General features: G+C 40.2%; 1 protein-coding gene across 4 annotated transcripts in view; it reads right to left on the minus strand.

The window, feature by feature from the left end:
* The window catches only part of LOC144978981 (uncharacterized), a 36,159-nt gene that overhangs the window by 20,635 nt on the left and 626 nt on the right, over positions 1-14,898 (minus strand). The window contains exon 1 of one of the 4 annotated variants that reach the window (XM_078925605.1): positions 14,892-14,898. This exon is cut by the window's right edge and continues 610 nt beyond it. The exons of 2 other annotated variants lie outside the window; for them this stretch is intronic. The gene's annotated coding sequence lies outside the window, so the exon portion shown is untranslated. Of the gene's footprint in view, positions 1-100; positions 1,551-14,891 lie in introns of those variants that run through there. One more of the 4 variants, XR_013646633.1, reaches the window with a different exon arrangement.

Here is a 14,898-nt window from a genome sequence, read left to right on the forward strand (position 1 = left end):
ACCAAAACTTTGGGGGGGGGGGGGGGTGACAAAAAAAGACAATAACATATCATTAGATATTGAGAAATTTTAAAATGACCTTATTACATCGGGTCTTACCACCAAAGTTGAAAGTGCATACACAACAGATGACAAAGTTTCTATTTTTACCCACCTAGAAACGTCTCACATCATGATGACTCCAGGGCAAGGAGAAATTGGAGGATTAGACAACGCCGCTCCAGGCTCTATGAAACTCAGGCCAATCCCAAGCCAGAGAGTTCAAGGGACTACCGGAGCCTACCACATTGCACAGGGAGCCTGAAGATGCCCCTAGGAATGACAGCTGAAAAAAAGTGCCCTGAACCCAAGACCTGATGATACCAGGGTTGGAACTCCTCGGAATCAAAGGCTTGATGATACCTGTAGTAAGGCCCCCTGAACCCAAAGACCTGATGATAACCCTCGGAATCACAGGTGAGGAAAGGAGAGAGCTACACAGAGGCCCATCTCATAATGGCTTAAGAACCCGACCCAACCTGATGGAACCAGAAAAAGCCAAGATGTGAGAAAGAACCCATGAGGGTACCACGCGGGCCAGAAAATCATGGTAGTGGTAAATGAAATGATAACATGAACACATATGTGTGATCACCTCAAGCAGGAGTGGGAGAGAATTATTGATATTATACATCATAAGGCATAATATACTAGTGATCAAAAGAAAGTATACACTTGTTTTACCTACAGAATTAGTATGAAATATTATTCTGGTTTATTTAAAACCTATGTGTACTCATAGTACTATCATTTATCTTTCATTGTGTTAGAATTTGTAACGTTTATTGTTGATCTTGTATGCAAAATAGACTTTTTAAAACATGATCTTCAAAAAGGTAAGTAACAAGTCAAAACATACACTATAATTTTGACAAACAATGACATTTTAATAAATTTACTTGTGTTCATTTCATTTGAAGGTGAATCTAATTCAATCAGTAACGAGTATGTCCCCTGTTCGCACCAATCACAGCATTGCATCTCCTACGCATGAAATTGGTCAATTTGGCCAGCTGGTGTTGAGGAAAGTTATCCCAAGCTGTTCTTATGGCGTGGAACAGTTGTTCATTTTGCGGGTCTCATGAACGAACTTGGCAGCCGATTATGTTCCACACATGTTCTATCGGATTTAGATCGGGGGATATTGCAAGCCCGGGGCTGATAATGTTCTCATTATTTGCTGCTATAAAGTACATTGTTACAATCGCTCGGTGGGATGGTACATTCTTGTGTTGGAATGAAACATTAGGATGTTCCTAAAAAATGGAATAACATGCGGTTGTAAAATGTGCTGGATGTACCTTGCACCGGTTAGGGATGCAATTACTTGGACTAGAGGTGTCCTATAGTCTCTGCTTATTCCACTCCACACCATGACTTGTCCATATCCTCTGTTTGGGGATTCCAAGACAAGAATCGTGAAATCACTCGTGTGATCTTCGGTAACAACGTAATCTACCGTCATTTCTTCCAATCACAAAGCGTGATTCATCTGACAGGTCTGTAAATGGCTGGTGAAAAAATTGTCGGAACTTTTTGAACACGCGAAAATAGACACAACAGGACAAAAATATGGACACAACACAGATAAGACACGTCAATTGACTAGTCAAATCATGTCACTTTCCCCAACTTATTTATAACGAGGTCCTTATTTTATGGTACAAAAAAAAAATCCCAATTATTTGAGGGCCCAGGTCTGAGTTAGTAAAATGAAAGGAAGAGAACAATTCCTACCCTTTTGAATGATGTGTATCTCATGCTTGATGACACAGGAAGCTGCGTATCTTCGCTCCTATTTGTGTTAAATGTTTACGCTGATTCTTTCGTTTATTTGGATTAATTCTCTTATAGAAGAAGAAGAAGAAGAAGAAGAAGAAGAAGAAGAGGTGGTGCGGTCGTGTGAGAGCTTTCGAAGAATATATATTTCGAAGAAAAATAATTATTTCGCATTATTTTTTTCCATCTTACATCCGGACAGAACCAAAGAAATATAGAGACTGAGAAATAAGAACCGGAGATATGCATGTGTGTCGGTAGCAAAATAGAGAAACCTTCCTGTCCGGTTCGACACACTTCTGTGCATGCGTTACTTACTGACTAGGTGTGTGTGTGTGTGTGTGAAGACGACTCGGGCGAACTTCGCGACCCACTCTCGCTGGCTGTGGCACAGTAGCCAGGCAGTGAATACATCCACGCCAAGCGGAGGATGTAGGTGGCATGATAATATTATAGCTAACAGATAGACGGCAAGTTTTGTTATGTCTTTGATGCGACAAATGATTCTTTATTTTTTTTATTTAAGTCGGCATTTGAAACGGAATAAAATCTATTTTTTTCGAGGAACGAAATAAAAGTCTTTTATTTTCTTTTTTATTGGTTCTGTTCTTTGACGTTACAAATTTTATTTTTACTATAAGAGCAAAATCGTGCTGTCGGAAATCCGACAATAGACGGAAGATTTACAGGCCTGATCTGAGAAGAGAACAAATGACCACGCATGCGTTGTCCAGCGCAGATGAGTACGGGCCCACTGAAGACGGGCCAACCGGTGATGTGCTCTAAGAAGTTGTCGCACCAACGGACGTCTTGTGATAATGTCATGCTCTCTACGTCTGTGACGAACATTGCAGACCTGCCAACCTTTCCAGAATGAAAAGTGTATTCTATGATCCTAAAAAGTGTATTTTTTAGCAAAAAAGTGTATTTTGTCTGCATGTGCGGAAAATAAAAGTAAGCAAAATACAAAAATTTATATTAAAGCTAACATCAAACCCAAATCAAAAATAAACTCCAATATTCATCATTCAAACATTCATTTGCAGTTTTAACCATGGTGGTAATGGTTTGAGATGATGATGCTGATGTCCCAAATGAAGTTGTGATGGTGATATACATCTGCCAGCCCAGTAAATCAGTTGATGGTTTTGAGACAAAATATTTGTGAGAGTGGTCTTCAATCTAATAGAGATGACAATTTGCAGCAGTGACAAGATAATTTCCATTATGTTATCAAATGATCCATGTCTCTCTCTCTCCCTTTTTTATAGCATTTACTACTACTCCTCCTACTGCAACTACAACAATTCCTACAACCACTACTAGACTAGTACTATTACTACTACCACTACTACTTCTACTCCTACCACTATTACTACTACTACTACATACTAATACTATTACTGTTGGTCAAATGATGGTAAATTCACACATATCACAGACAAGTTAAATACCTCTAGAGGATTCATTTTGAACCATTTTATTCCTAAAACTGCCCAGTTGGTAATGAAAAAAAAAAAATATCACTCATACAAAATAATAAATCTTTTTAAAAAAGATCAGTAGATTTTTAAAAACATGAGTAATTTTAGTATTTATAAAGGGAAATAATCTATTTATGTTTAAGCTTATCAGCAATACAGTTTTTAATTGAAAGCTTCATTGCCAAAGATGTTAGAGTTAAATTTAATTTTCACTTAAAATTTACTATCTAACAAGTGGTAAAAGCTTAAATGTGGCCTGAAGCCATTTAAAGTATAAAATAAGCTTAAATGCATAATTCTATGCAAATCCTCAAAAAGTTATGAGAAAAATATTGGTGAAAACCGGCAACATATAACTAACTGAAATGATAACAATAGTACTAACTGTGATGCATCATTCAGAAACACGGTCAACAATTGATGTATGACATGTCGTTTTCAACACCATTCATGCTTGAGAAAAAAAAATCAAAATATTACAACAAAAATCGTACTAAATCCTTTGGAATCGTATCCACGTATTTGAGTCCAAAAAATCGTACTAAAATCGTACCGGCTGGCAGGTCTGACAGTGTGTCAACTAATTCGTGTACCTGGGAACTCTAGCGCAGTTTCAGTCACCTTAAACAATCCCGTAGATCTCGGGTGCATTTTAAACGGTCCTCACCTTCTGTTGTTACTAGTGGTCTGCCAGTTCGATTTCGGTCCCTTACTGTTTGTGTTATTTCAAATCGATCCACTAAGGAACATACAGTTCTCCTTGTGATATTAAACATTCTTGCGACATTGGTCACAGGCCATCCAGCTTGAAGATGACCAATGGCACGTGCACGTTGTTCTAAACTAAGTCGTGGCATCGCGTAGATTAATGGATTTCCTGCCTGGTGTTTTCCTGCCTTGAAAATAGTTCAAGAAGACACGGATGACAAAAAAATTAATCTACACATTTCCTGTCCATAGTAAGGGGTTAAAAGGTTATTTTAGCACGTGCGCGACGTGGTGAGCGAATTTCAGGTCAAAAACAAAAACATCGACTATCGGTACACAGAAAGACTAATGGTAAACAACTCAGTGGAAAATCATTAGCCTAAGTCAACGGATAAAAAAGTAACGACGATTTTAAATGTGTATACTTTCTTTTGATCGCAAGTATATATTACTACCTCGATCAGGTGAGTTGGAAGCTTAAGCTTCAAAATGATGATGGATTCCTCCTTGTGGCAGGACCTGTATTATAGACATTACCATGACTTGGTAACTGACATGGTTCCAACTATTCTGACATTATCCCTGATTATTGTCATTTTGCCAGTTAATTTCTAAAGAGCTCCCCTGGCCTGCTAACAACAATGTAAATACTAAATAAGTTCAATTTTCAGCTGATTGTTTTAAAGAAAAAATGAGATATATTCACCCATTTACAAGTGCAGCAAGCAACCACTGATATTATCTTACAATTTTGATTGCTTATATCCCCATGAAATTTAAAATATTACATCCTTCCTAACATATTATTTATTAATTTTGGTCCAACTTTCATAAGTATTATGTTCTGATATGGAGAAGTTCAGTAATGATTTGGGACCTGATAAACTAATGTAAACTTTATATCAGATATAACTTCAAGAGGGAAAGCATTTTAGGAGGGGGAGGAATGTGGGAACGTATTTATTGTTGTGTTTCAATGTGTTTCAGTATGTTGTTAGTTGACTATTGAGTTGTGAATTTTCATGTTGGATAACATGTTGGGTGTCACTGTGAGTTCCATTCACTGTTGTGTGTTATTTCTTCTTATGAGATCGTGACGTCACAATGGGTATAAAAACGGGATTGCCTTCATTTTCTAAGATCTTCTTACTACAATATTCATAATGGATTGTTGATTGAAATTAGTCAAGAGTTGACTCTGTTTATATTACCGGACGAACATACCCAGACTATTCGCGTGATGCCCTGTTGATGCATGGCATTTTTAACCGCCCATATTTGTATATGATTATGATATACATTGCAGAGACACCAACTTTAAATTTGGCTCACAGGAGTGTCAGACACCACTCGTAGGAATTTCAATGCCGAAAGAGGAATTTCCGCACACAAGAAAAAGGAATTCGAATGGTATTTGATATTGTGTTTACATATTATATAGTTCTAAATAGATAACTGATTAGAATTATATAATGATACATAAACACAATGCCAAATACAATCCCAAAGTTTCCTTATTTCAAATGAAGTAAAGCGCCAAAACCTAATCGTAGAGATTGTACTACGGGTGGTAATGTGGTGTTGGTGGTTGTAGTAATAGTAGTAGTGATGATGAAGATGTGATAGTCGTTGTGGTTGTAGTAGTAGTGGTAGTGATGATGATATGGTGGTGGTGGTGGTTGAAGTAGTAGTTGTAGTGATGATGATGTGGTGGTGGTATAGTGGTTGTAGTAGTTGTGGTCGTGATGATAATGATATGGTGGTGGTTGTAGTAGTGGTGGTAATGGTAGTGTTGTTGGTGTGGTGGTGATGGTGGTTGTAGTACAAATGGTAGTGATGATAATGTGGTGGTGGTGGTGGTTGTAGTAGTAGTAGTAGTGGTAATGATGATGTGGTGGTTGTAGTAGTAGTGGTAGTGATGATGTGGTGGTTGTGGTGGTTGTAGTAGTAGTGCTCGTGATAATGATGTGGTGCTGATGTGGTGCTGATGGTTGTAGTAGTAGTGGTAGTGATGGTGATGATGATGTAGTGGTGGTTGTAGTAGTAGTAGTAGTAGTAGTAGTAGTAGTAGTAGTAGTAGTTAGTAGTAGTAGTAGTAGTAGTAGTAGTAGTGATGATGATGTGGTTGTAGTAGTAGAGGTAGTGATGATGATGTGGTGGTGATGGTGGTTGTAGTAGTAGTGGTAGTGATGATGATGTGGTGGTGGTGGTTGTAGTAGCAGTGGTGGTGGTAGTGATGAAGATGAAGTGGTGGTGGTGCTTGTAGTAGTAGTGGTAGTGATGATGTGGTGGTGGTTGTTGTTGTAGTAGTAGTGATAGTGATGATGTGGTGGTGGTGGTTGTAGTAGTAGTGGTAGCGATGTTGTAATGGTGGTTGTAGTAGTAGTAGTGGTAGTTGCAGTGATAATGATGTGGTGGTGGTGGTTGTAGTAGTAGTGGTAGTTGCAGTGATAATGATGTGGTGGTGGTGGTGGTTGCAGTAGTAGTGGTAGTGATGATGTGGTGGTGGTGGTTGTAGTAGTAGTAGTGGTAATGATGATGTGGTGGTGGTGGTTGTAGTGGTAGTGGTAGTGGTAGTGATGATGTGATGGTGGTGGTTGTAGTAGTAGTGGTAATGACGATGCAATGGTGTTGGTGGTGGTTGCAGTAGTAGTGGTAGTGATGATGATGTGGTGGTGGTGGTTGTAGTAGTAGAGGTTGTGATGATGATGTGGTAGTGGTGATTGTAGTAGTAGTAGTAGTGGTAGTGATGATGTGATGCTCGTGGTTGTAGTCGTAGTGATATTGATGATGATGTGGTAGTGGTGGTTGCAGTTGTAGTGGTAGTGATGACGATTTGGTTGTGGTGGTTGTAGTAGTAGTACTAGTAGTGATGATGATGTGGTGGTGGTTGAAGTAGTAGTTGTAGTGATGATGATGTGGTGGTGGTATAGTGGTTGTAGTAGTTGTGGTCGTGATGATAATGATGTGGTGGTGGTTGTAGTATTGGTGGTAATGCTAGTGTTGTTGATGTGGTGGTGATGGTGGTTGTAGTACAAATGTTAGTGATGATAATGTGGTGGTGGTGGTGGTAGTAGTAGTAGTAGTAGTGGTAATGATGATGTGGTGGTTGTAGTATTAGTGGTAGTGATGATGATGTGGTTGTAGTAGTAGAGGTAGTGATGATGATGTGGTGGTGATGGTGGTTGTAGTAGTAGTGGTAGTGATGATGATGTGGTGGTGGTGGTTGTAGTAGCAGTGGTGGTGGTAGTGATGAAGATGAAGTGGTGGTGGTGCTTGTAGTAGTAGTGGTAGTGATGATGTGGTGGTGGTGGTTGTTGTAGTAGTGGTAGCGATGTTGTAGTGGTGGTTGTCAGGGCTGTCGGAGTCGGTTATTTTTAAACCGACTCCAACTCCGACTCCAGCCTTGAAACCGACTCCGACTCCGACTCCCGACTCCGACTCCTCAAGCATAGTATTAATAGGTAATAATATGCAACCAACACTCGCAGCTACTTTTAGCTTTTCCCCAGTATATGTATTATAACAATACAAGCCGCTTCATATTTGAAACTAGGACAAAAAAGGAACTGAAACTAGACAAAAAGGAAACTGAAACTAAGATATGAATAAAACTGTCATTAAGACCAACAAAAAGAGGAAAAGTGAAATTAAGACAATATTGAAACTGAAACCATTTATACTAAAATAAAGTCACTTCTTATGGTCTTATGGTTATCTCTCTTTCTAATAACCTAACTTTAACATTGAAGAGTCAGCATCTCAACCCCTCCCTCTAGTCAGGTACGGGGTGATTGGCATTGATGCCAACTTAAATGTACAGCACGAGAGCATGAAGGTTGGGTAGGAAAGGGGGTTTTGGAAGCATAGTTCACCTTTAGCTAATACCAATGTAATTTCTTTCAAATTCTATAGGCCTGGATACTATCTATATCTAGTATCTAAAATATTACACATTGAATGATATAAAAATGCAATGTCTGAAAGTGGTAAGGAGTCGGAGTCGGGACTTCTAAAACCGACTCCGACTCCGACTCCACCCTCAAACAACCGACTCCTACCGACTCCGACTCGCCAGCCCTGGTTGTAGTAGTAGTGGTAGTTGCAGTAGTAGTGGTAGTGATGGTTGTAGTAGTAGTAGTAGTGGTAATGATGATGTGGTGATGGTGGTTGTAGTAGTAGTGGTAGTGGTGGTCGTAGTGGTAGTGATGATGTGGTGGTGGTGGTTGCAGTAGTAGTGTGGTAATGTGATGATGTGGGGTGAGTGGTAGTGATGTTGTAGATCAGTAGTAGTGGTAGTGATGATGTGTCATGGTGGTTGTTGTAGTAGTAGCGGTATGTGTGTGTGTGGTGTTTGCAGGTAGTGGTAGTGATGATGTGGTGGTGGTGGTTGTAGTAGTAGCGGTAATGATGATGTGGTGGTGGTGGTTGTAGGTAGTGGTAGTGATGATTGGTGGTGGTGTGTGTGTGTGGTTGGTGTAGTAGTAGTCGGTATGAATGATGATTGGTGGTGGTGTTGTAGTAGTAGTGTAGTGATGATGTGTGGTGGTGGTGGTGTTGTAGTAGTGGTTATGATGATGTGGTGTTGTGTGGTGTGTAGGGTGAGTAGCGGTAATGATGATGTAATGATGTTGGTGGTGGTTGTAGTAGTAGTGGTAGTGATGATGATGTGTGGTGGTGTTGTAGTAGTAGGTCGTGATGTGATGTGGTGGTGTTGAGTAGTATGGGTGTGAGTGTGTGGTGATTGTAGTAGTGTATGTGAGTGTACAGTATAGTGTAGTGTGCGTGGTGTGTGGTTGTAGTAGTAGTAGTAGTAGTGATGATGATGTGGTGGTGGTGGTTGTATAGTAGTGGTAGTGATGATGATGTGGTGGTGGTTGTAATAGTGATGGTAGTGCTAGTGATGATGATGTGGTGGTGGTGGTGGTTGTAGTAGTAGTGATGATGATGTGGTGGTAGTTGCAGTAGTAGTGGTAGTGATGATGGTTGTAATACTAGTGGCAGTGATGAAGATTTGGTGGTTGGAGGGGGGTGGTGGGGGGGAGGTATCCTTGGAACAAATTGACCTCATCGGAATTTGACAGAAGTTGCCCAGAGCCCGGAATTGTTTGCTCCAGACCGGAGTTTTTTCCGGTGAAACCGGAGTTTTGGCATCACTGTACAGTGCAACCCCTGGATAACGATATCGCCCGGGACCGGAACATTATGTCGTTATCCCTGGATTTTCAAGATGGCGGAAAAAGGGGTGTGGTGAGTAGAGCATTATACCATTAATCCCAGTTACTCTTTTATTACTTTCCTTCTGTTTCACCATTGATTCCAGTTATACTTATTACTTTCCCTTTGTTTCACCGTTCCAGATATGATGGTCAAAATGTATAATAAAGTTTGAACCAAATACCGGCTTCATGGTTATTTATGACCATCATATTCATTGGTTGAACCCTCCATTATCATTGTCGTCTCATGTTTTGGTAATAAGAGATATATATTATTAGAGATTATTTCCAGTCATCTTCAAAAATGGCCGAGATACCCTGCCCAGCACCCGACTGTCAGACAACCTGGCCTGCCAACCAACCACCCGAAGTACTGACTCTTCTCATATCCTTACACGCCAGCACAGCCCACCCTGGCCCCACTCCTTCCACCTCTGCACCTATCGTCCAGGCGGAAAAAGTAAGATGCCCCACGGTCAAGGCAGCAGGCACAAGCGAAGAATGGGCATACTTCATCCAGCGTTGGTCTGACTATAAAGCTGCTACTCATCTCATTGGCACTGACACCATATTCCAGCTACAGGAGTGCTGTGAAGAAACACATCGCAAAGATCTAACCTGAACATTCGGAGCACTCACCTCATAAGACGAAGGACAGTCCCAACGAACATAAAAACACTCGCCAGGAGACAAGAAAACGTCAAGGTCACCTGCTGCCAACTACAGCAGATGATACAAGACAGAGACGAACCCGTTAGGGCACTCGCTGCAAGGATATGCGGTCTGGCTGGCGTATGCAGATTCAATGTAAAATGCCTCCAGTGCAATCATTATATTGACTACAGCAATATCATGGTCCGCGATGTTATCATCCGTGGTCTGGAAGATTCTGAAAGCCGCCTGGACATCTTAAGTGAATCCAACCAGGACATGTCACTTGAGAAACTATTGAAACTCGCAGAGGCCAAAGAGAGTGGCAAACGGTCTGCTAACAGATTATTGCATGATGAGGCCACAGCAAACTCACATACAAAGTAAACGACAGAATCCACCTCCCACACCCCATACCACACCACACCACACTCCACTCCACTCACCTAACGTGGCATGTGGGTACTGTGGTCAGGCCTGTAAATGTCTGGTGAAAAAATTGTCTGAACTTTTCAAGGATGCAAAAATAGACCAACCAAACCAAGACAGTAGATTAACAACACAACCCAGATATGACACGAATGCCATTCCAGGTGCCTCAATTTTCCTAAAGTAGCAAGAGAAGAAATCGCCGTTGGTGTCTTGTTCTTCAAGTCATGACCATTTAAATTTATTTTTAACATCTTTTTTCTAAGGTAAGTAAGTCGCAACTGCGATCTAAAAATACTTCAGGCATATAGAATAGGAAGAAAAATTGAATTAATAAATAACTGAAAAACTACGGTCGTGCGAGAATAGAGGAAAAGAGAATCGGTCATAGGGGGCCAAAGGAGCGAAAACTTCTGATATAAGCATTCATTCACCTTTTCATTCGAAGAAAAATATTTATTTCGTATTCATATTTTTCCGGTTCACTTTCAACCGGATAGAGATAATGAACTGAACTGAAAAAAAGAAGAATGGAACGACGTGTGTGTGTGTGTCTGTAGCAAAATAGAAAGAAACGGCCCGGTCTCCAACACGCTATGTGTATTACTGACTACGTTGTGTGAGATCGACGACTCACGAACGCGACCAACCGACACTAGCTAGCTAGGTGCGGGCAGACACACAGTCTGTGGGCAGACAGTAGCCAGTGAATACGTACACGTCCGGGGAGTGTGGAGGTGGTGATAATTATTGACAAGATGGAATGCTGTCTGGTTTGTTTTGTCTTTGATGAGATAAGTACAATGTTTTTTGTTTTCTTTAAATAGACTCTCGTCGAGGCACAAAATAAAACTTTTATTTTCTTTTTGGTTTGTTCTGTATTTTTACGTTATGAATATATATATTTTTTTTATATATAATTTTTTTTTTTAATGCAGGCCTGTAAATGCACAATTTGCGAAAAGGCTGAAAAATGTCAGCCATATGTTCGCATGACCCCCCCCCCCCCCAAGCTCCTCCATCCAGTCTACTGAACATCTGAAACACAGCTGGAAGGGTCTGGTTTCCTTTCATTTCATCAAAGACAAGCTTGTGATACGAAGATTGGGCATTGAGTAAGGTATGCTTTGCCTCTACCACCGTAACTCAGACGCCGTTTACAAATTAAACAATAACAAAGTCCAGCTTCAGGAATTTTTCTTATGTAATCCGAAAGAAAATTCCCTTGCAAATCCTTCTCTTCAAGCCACGACCACTTAAAACGGTTTCGCACAGACGCGTCGATTGCCTTAATATCGGCATTGCGGTCGACGAAAGTCTCAGGCATTTTAATAAATAAAGATTGTATCAATGTATAAACACTTGAAAATTGTAAGATAATAGAACGATATAGTTGTGAGCTTAATCCTTTAGAATGAAATTCTGATCATCAAAGATGGATAAAGTCAAAAACTGGGCAGGATTACTTGGAAATGTTTGTAAACAAAGTTTTACCGGAACCGCAACTCTCACTTTCACACCGTCCCATGATTCAATGCGCAACCTTGTAGCAATGACTATGAAAATTTTTGTTTTCTATTTTTGTAGGAAATACTCCTCTTAAATCAAAGCCCTATCTCCACTGAGTAAAAATCTTTTTGAATTTTGGAAATCCATTAATATATAACAAAGTTATGCAGTTTCAAAGATGTTATTTATTTGGATGACTCACAAAGAGAAAAAAAATACGGAAAATATGGGACGCTTTTTCTGCGTTTTATTCTGATTTGTGGCTGTATCTCGCTTAATACGTGGAATAAGATATTAAAACTTGGCAATTTTATGGCAAAATTATCAGAAAATATGATGAAGACATCAGAAAAGTTCTAACTTGTATAATTCTAGAGCTGTATGGCTAGGGTCAACTATAATTTTGTTTTAAAATATACATAATATTGATCATTTGGAACTTTTCTGAAGTGTAATTTTGTGTCTACAACACATACAATTCAAACGAAAAATGCCTGCTAAATTTGTATCAATCAGTTCCGTGAGACCATGGCTTATTTTATTTCTAGTATTTATTTGAGAGAGAGAGAGAGAGAGAGAGAGAGAGAGAGAGAGAGAGAGAGAGAGAGAGAGAGAGAGAGAGAGAGAGAGAGAGAGAGAGTTAATCTACTATCCCTATGACATAAAAATGAAACAATGCCTTAATTTTAAAAAAGCGCGCGAGGATTTGTGTCGTCAGTCACCGCGAACAAGTTGCCAGATGGCCACGTGTGTGGCCAAATATATAATTTTGCTTCTTTTATTAAATTTTATTCATCTATTTTTGTCTCATTGACATTTATCCTAGTCTATTCAATTTTCTGTTTGTTAAAATTTAGTTCATTTTAAGTGGGCCAGTCTTAATAGTGAAAGCCATATGATTTTCTATTTAGCCACTTTTGAAGTTGAATTTGGTCAGGTTAAAGTCGGACCACCTGGCAGCCTTGCCTCGCTCACGTCATTTTCGTGTCGCGCGATGGTGGAGCAAAATGGCCGTCTCCATATTTTCACTCATTGAAATGCAAATTGGGTTGATGTTTTGTGAGAATACGGGAAAAGTACTTATCATAATCCAATGAAATTTGAAAGATAAATAGAAGAAATGTGCATATATAACCTTATGAGCGACAAAATCTCTCCTCTTTGTAGTTTTAGAAATATTGTACTCCAAAGAGTAAAAATCTATTTTAACGGTTTTCTGGTAATCGTACGAGTTTTGACGCTTGACATAATCTAAAATGACCTCTTTTCTAACTGTGTGCCAACTTTCAGTCATATTCATCGATAAACAGCTTCGTAATTAATTTTTTAAAATAGCATGTACGGAACGGCTTCGTCCCATATTTTGTCGCGAATTTGGGCACTTCGTGAGCGAAAAAGAGGCCCAAAGATTTGTGCGGGATAGTCATTGCTAAACCTTGGCCGAGTCGGGTTATGGCCTGGTGAGGTCACAGTGGCTGAAATCCCAGCGAAATCAGCCACTCTATAACTATAATAAAATATTAGTTGATTTCAGACCAGTAGATCAGCTTCCGTGGTTCAGCACGAGATCACGAACGGTAAAATCGACGGAACGAAATTAACTTATTTTCGGGTTTTCCCGATATGACGTATGGCAATATATTATAATATAGAACAATAGAGAGAAAATAAAACGAAATAAGATGAGAACTAAACGGGGGTGGGGGGGGGGGGGGGGGGTTCGTTTGTTTTGCGTTCAAAATAACAAAAATAGGTATCAAGGCTGAGATTAAAAGTCTGTTTCTGGAAAATCATGCAAAAGTCTGAAATCAGCCAAATGACTGAGAATTTACAGGCCTGTTAATGTCAGAATTTATAGAGCAAAATCATACTGTCGGAATTCCGACAATTGTCGGAAGATTTACAGGCCTGTGTGGTAAACATGGCCATGGACAAAACAGGCATGAACGCATTTAAGCAAGTGTCCCGCATACAATCACACGTGCTCCAAATGCGGAAAATGACACCGTTATGACAGTGTATGCCGGAGCTCTGCTACAGCCCAAAGATCACAGGACAACACTGCTTCTACTTTTGAGACACTCAGTGCCATTGATGATGTCTGTGCAACACACACACATGCCATCACCCTGAACCACCATGTGTACAACAAATTATGTGGTGCATGGGAAAAACGAGCGTCAGACCCACAACCCCTGGCCACCATACGCATCCAGGCTGACCCAGCTTACATGAAGGACCTCAGCCTCACCGCTCTGTTCTCTGACACAGTGGTAATTACATTTCCAGCAATGGCTGACACTGGATGCCAGTCATGTCTGGCTGGCACAACTAGGTCTAAGACAATCAGACCTTGCACCCGTGTCTATGAGAATGACCGCAGCAAATGAGAAGCGCATCAACATTGTTTGGGTACTGGTTTCACAGATTTCGGGCATCACTCAACCCGATCGTGAGAGAGAGAGAGAGAGAGAGAGAGAGAGAGAGAGAGAGAGAGAGAGAGAGAGAGAGAGAGAGAGAGAGAGATTGACTCTTGTATACAGATTTCCAACATGATTCCCATATCTCATAAATGCACGACATATATGTTCACCCTCCTTACGTCCAGTACCACTGAAAGTAGTCACGAGAGAGATGATGATCAGGTGAGAGAGAGAGAGAGAGAGAGAGAGAGAGAGAGAGAGAGAGAGAGAGAGAGAGAGAGAGAGAGAGAGAGAGGGGGGGTGCTAAGCTGACCCTACCTGTTGGTTAATACACAGGGGTGAGAATAGTGAGATGGGGCGGCAGCTAGGCTACCTTACCAGGAGGTTGATACAGGGGTTAGAATAGCGAGAAAGTATCACTACCTCTACTCTATTCTCACCCAGGATGAGAGTGAGAGGTCGAATGTTTTTCTATTCTCACCCAAGATGAGAATAGAGGCAGCCTAAACACTAATGCCAATGCCTCCCTTTACATTTAAGTCTCCCAAAAATCCAAAGTCAACTTGGACGACAAAAAGAAAAATATTAAAAACAAAACAGCAAGAATCGTAACTGAAACTGGGACAAATATCAAAGAAAAAAAATATTACCCCTGAA

Source organism: Berghia stephanieae, chromosome 1 (genome assembly GCF_034508935.2).
Source record: "Berghia stephanieae isolate SIO BIC M18660-M18661 chromosome 1, UCSD_Bste_1.3, whole genome shotgun sequence".
Taxonomy (NCBI): Eukaryota; Metazoa; Mollusca; class Gastropoda; order Nudibranchia; family Aeolidiidae; genus Berghia; species Berghia stephanieae.